The sequence below is a fragment of the Chrysochloris asiatica genome, unplaced genomic scaffold (assembly GCF_000296735.1).
Source record: "Chrysochloris asiatica unplaced genomic scaffold, ChrAsi1.0 scaffold00120, whole genome shotgun sequence".
Lineage (NCBI taxonomy): Eukaryota > Metazoa > Chordata > Mammalia > Afrosoricida > Chrysochloridae > Chrysochloris > Chrysochloris asiatica.
In genome coordinates, this window is record NW_006408638.1 from 8,473,560 (window position 1) to 8,478,910 (window position 5,351).

The following is a 5,351-nucleotide window of genomic DNA, read 5'->3' on the forward strand; positions in this document are numbered from 1 at the left end:
CAATCCTATTCTTTCTGCATACAGGGTTGATAGGGATGGGAAACGTAGAGTTTGGCTACCTAAAATGGGGGATTGTTGGGGGTGGTGGCTATAAAGACACAATGTGACTGATTTACACATTTTCAAGAGGTAGTTTCGTTTCAGAGTGTGTGGGGGAAGGTAGAGTCCCCACTGAATAGTTCTCATAGTGTCTAGATCAGTCTGGTGAAAGGAGATGGGGCTAAGATTCTTATGATTCAATAGTGAGTAATTGTTGTTGTGACTAATTGTGACTGTCACAACTGTAAAGGTAGAAGTTTTGTAACAAAAATTGGGGTATAGTTAATTTTACAGTCCAGAAACAGAGGACCCTAGGACTATCAAGGGAGAAGAGCATGAACAGAATGTGGGACTCTACTCAGAGAAGAAGTGACACCAAAGATGAGGCAGAGATGAGGATGTGGAGACATAGAGCAGCTGAGGACGCTAGACTCATGGAAAGAGAAAGGGCTGTGTGCTGGCAGTCAGAAGTCAGGCTTGCAGCATGTGCCGTTTGGTTGATAAACTATTATATATTCCTGAATGTTTTTGTGTATACCCACCATCCCCCACACACAAAAAAAGAGGGAATAGAAGCAAATACTGTTGAATGATGATGCACAGAAGAGATTATAATCATTGCAATGAAACGATAAGGGTAAAAGCGATATTCTTCCATGAAAACTATAACTTAATTCACAATAAAAACTAAAAAAAAAAAAAAAAAAAGTTCTGCCTGGAGAAGGATGAAAGTCAAATTAACTGAGTTTTCAATATACCTGAACTCAAGAGGTGTCACAAGGAGTTGTGAATCCCCACAGTTTATACTGGGTGATTTAATTTTCCAAAAGCACTCATTTTCGAAGATTATAAGGAATATTTTTTGGTTGCCTCCCTAATATCCTGTTGCACACTATTCTCATACACAGTTGTTTTTCTTTGGAAAAATTGTCATTCTCCAGGTGTCAGCCAGATTTTTCAAGTGGATTAACTTGCTCCATACTCAATTACAGGGGAGGGCTATGACTGGCTTAGTTGGGAATCTTGTCCCATTCCTCTTGCCACTGTGTTTGGCTCAGTGTATGCATATGTACTAGTGAAAACCATTGAGACATGAGAAGATATTTACTAGGCTTCTTATACAAAAAGGGTTTGTTGCTTTGAGATTGTTGTTGCTGTTGTTATTTGGTGCCATCGAATTGAATAATAACCTACACACAACAGAATGAAACACTGCCTGGTCCTGTGCCAATATAACAAGGGCTGCTATGCTTGAGCCCAGTGCTGCTGCTACAGTACCAATCCATCTGTTTGGGAATCTTCCTCTTTTTTGCTGACCCTCCTCTTTAGCAAGCATGATGTTCTTCTGTAGGAATTGATCCTTCCTTATAATATGTACAAAGTATGAGAGACAAAGTGTGGTCATACTGGCTTCTAAGAAGCCTTGTGGCTGTTCTTCTGGCAGTACGTGAAGAAAAGTGTGGCATTAGGATAGGAGGAAGACTGATTAACAACCTGCTATATGCACATCTGCAACCTTGCTGGTTGAAAGTGAAGAGATTCTTAAAACACTTACTGATGATAATCAAAGACCACAGCATTTGGTATGGTTTGCACCTCAATGTAAAGAAAACAAAATTCCTCACAATTGAACTTGTGAATGAAATCAAGATAAATGGAGAAAAGATTGAAATTGTTAATGACTTCATTTTGCTCAGATGGACCATGAACACTCACAGGAACAGCAGTCAAGAAATCAAATGTTGTATTGCATTAGGTAAATCTACTGCACAAGATCTCTTTAAAGTGTTCAAGAGCTAAGATGTTAGTTTGAGGACTAAGGTGCACCTGACTCAAGTCATGATATTTCCAATAGCCTCATATGCATGTGTAAGCTGGACAATGAAAAAGGAAGACCATAAAAGAATTGATGCATTTGACTTACAGTGTTGGAGGAGAATATTTTTAGATTAGGTATGCTATAAGGATTTGAATATTGGAATTGCTGAAGGAATATCACTATGATAAGAGGCATTAGATAATGGATGAAACCAACATAAAGAAGAAAGGGATTCCAAGAGGACTCAAAGACAATAAGGATAGCCTGATGACACTGTGTATGGGGTAATTAACGCTTGAAATAATTCCATTATTATAGTTTTCTGTTATCTGAGTGAGCCTCTGGGCAATGCAAACAGGTAAACGCTTGACTATTAGTCAACCGGTTGACAGCTCAAACCCACACAGAAATACCTCAGAATATAGGCTGGAGATCTGCTTTTAAAGTTTTGTTTTGTTTTTTTTTACTCTTATTTGTGTGTTAAATATGACAGTAATTGGAATTTCTATTCCTGCAACATTAGTACCATATCTGTATTATGCTGGAGTTCAAGAGACACCCCTCATAACTACAACAGACATCTTAAAAATAATAGTTTCTAAAATTTATTGAATGTTTACTGTAAATCCAGCTTGATACTTTATATCGATTAGTTCATTTAATCTAATGAATAGTGTGGTTCTGTGAAATTACTTGATGATAACTTTTATCTAAATTCAATATCTTGTTGTTGGTAAGAGCCATCAAGCAAATTATTTGTTTTGTATCTTTAATATTCACTAATGGTATCTTTAATGTATCTTTAATATTCCATGGTATCTTTAATATTCTCCAATACCAAAACTCAAATGAGTCAATTCTATATTTTGTCCTTTTCATTGTCCAACTTTCATATACATATGAGGCTATTGAAAATACTATGACTTAGATCAGGAGCACCTTAATCCTCAAACTGATATCATTGATCTTGAACACTTTAAAGAGGTCTTGTGCAGCAGATTTACCTAATGCAATATATCATTTGATTTCTTTACTGTTGCTTCTATGAGTGTTGGTGGTTAATCTGAGCAAAATGAAGTCTTTGAAGATTTCAATCTTTTCTCCATTTATCATGCATGGCATTATTTATTGGTCCAGTGGTAAGGATTTTGTTTTCTTTAAATAGAGGTTAAAATCATACTTAAGACTGTGGTATTTGTCTTCATCAGTGAGTGTTTTAAGTCCTATTTGCTCTCAGCAAACTAGGTTGTATCATCTGCATATAATAGATTGTTAATGAGTCTTTCTTTAATCCTAATGGCACATTCATCTTCATATACTCCAACTTCTTCTATGATTTGCTCAGCATACAGATTGAATAAGTATGGTGAAAGAATACAATCCTGGCACACACCTTTTCTTATTTTAAACCACCTGTTGTCTGCTTTTTCTCTTTGAATGACTGTCTCTTGGTCTATGTACAGGTTCCTCATGAACACAATTAAATGTTCTGGAATACCAATTTTTCATAATTTTACATGATCCTCAGAGATATGACTTTCCTTATTTGAGTTCAGACAGTAATTAGTAATTAAGTAGCAGAATGAGAATTGAGATCTCAATGAACAAGTAATTATTAGTTAACTATTAAGGAGTACCTTTGGACAGAAGACTCACTTGTGGAGTAGGCACCTCAAGGCACTTAATTAGGGAGCTAGATTTACTGACCCGTGGAACAAGAGCTGAGTGCCTTTGAGCACTTTACAGCAGAGTACAGTGTCCTTTGGGCATTTATTAACAGTGCTAAAAGAACTTTGTAACATTGCTGGAGCAGGGCAGATGCTAAGGGCCCCATGGCTGAGAGACCAAGGACCAAAGAGAGGCCTGCTTACAGACATAGCTGGGAAGAGGCTATCCTGAAGAGCTATGTTCTAAGCATTTCTAATCCTGAATGGTAAACTGTTAACTTCCCTAATAAAATCCATGACTGTGAGTGAGGTGTCTGAGTTCTGTGGGGCCATTGCAATGAATTATCAAACTTAGCTGAGAAGTAGAGAGTGCTTGGGTGGGATGATTTGTGTCAAATTAATTAGAGAAGTTTGAAGGCTAGGGGCATTGCAGACCTCAGCCTCTTAAGATTCATCCTTGGGCTGATGCTGATGTGATTTTCCTCTTCCTCATCCCTTGTGAAGTCAGACAAAAGATCAGCCATAACCTCCACAAGTCTTTTTTTACCTAAGTCTAAAAGCATTCCTACAAAATCATAGAAACCTTAAGTGAGCAAAATATCAAAATGTAAGACTATGGTTTCTCAATATGTCTTAAATATAAGTCTATACATTTCCAAAGGCAATGTTTCCATTTCTCTAACCCTTTCTGAAAGAATGGACTCTTCAATTTACACTATGTCAAAACAGTAGCTGTGATGTCTTTGATTGGCTCAGATTATGATTATTTTAAATGTGCTTTGAGTTTGGAAACAAAAGAAATCTGAAGAAGCAAGTGGATGGGATAAAATGTCCCAATGTAATTCTTGTATGACAGCCCTTGCTATCATCAAAGGATAAGCAGGTACATTTTAATAATTTGTTGTTGTTATTAAGACTTGTCGAATCAGTTCCAACTCAAAAATCCTTCAACAAATTTCCTGGATTTTTCTCCTCAATGCAGGTTTTCATTTTCTAAAAATTTCATAATAAGCCCCATGATTTTTCTGTGTCCTTTGAGAAGAACTATTAAAATTACAACTTTGTTGTTGTTAAGTGTCATTGAGATGATATCATCTCATAGCAACCTTAAGTACAACAGAATGAAGCACGACGTGATCCTGTGCCATCCTCACAAGTGCCATTATGCTTGAGCCTATTGTGGTTGCTACTGTGCCAAGACTATCACTTTGGGATCTCAAAAAACATAACCTTATGAGTTGACCTCTCTGCCTTGACTTTAATTAGCCCAGCATATCCCCTTAGAAACCACTGTTATGATTTGACTTGTAGGTGTATGTGTGTGTAAGATACAATAATTAGATTAGGAATATTATTGCTAGAACCTGTCTACAGCTAGCCACTGATCACTGATCACAGACATGTTTAAATGACTATATTATCATATATGAGCTGTTGAGTCAATACTAACACATAGGGAACCAAAGTACTGAATAGAATTCCGTATGTTTTCTTAGATTGTAAATTATTGTGGAAGAACATGGCCTTATATTTCTCGCATGTTTGCTTGGGATAAACCTGTGCATAATTAAACTGGAATCCTAGTTGCAATATTTTTTGACTTATCCTAATGCACTTAACAATAACAATACATACCATGATCCCAGGTGGTACAGTGGATTAAGCATTGGGTGGATAGGTTAGTTATTTTAAAACTTCTGCTATCTCATGGGAGAGGGAAGAGACTGTGTGCTTCTATAAAAATCTACAGTGTCAGCAAAAGGTCCAAATGATTAATAATAGAATATCAGAAATGGACAATAAACTGAAAGGGCAAAAGAATAGAA

At 36.6% G+C, this 5,351-nt stretch overlaps 1 pseudogene; it reads left to right on the top strand.

Moving 5' to 3' along the window:
* Positions 1-3,690: 3,690 nt before the first annotated feature.
* Positions 3,691-5,351, top strand: part of LOC102822088 — a 61,972-nt pseudogene continuing 60,311 nt past the window's right edge.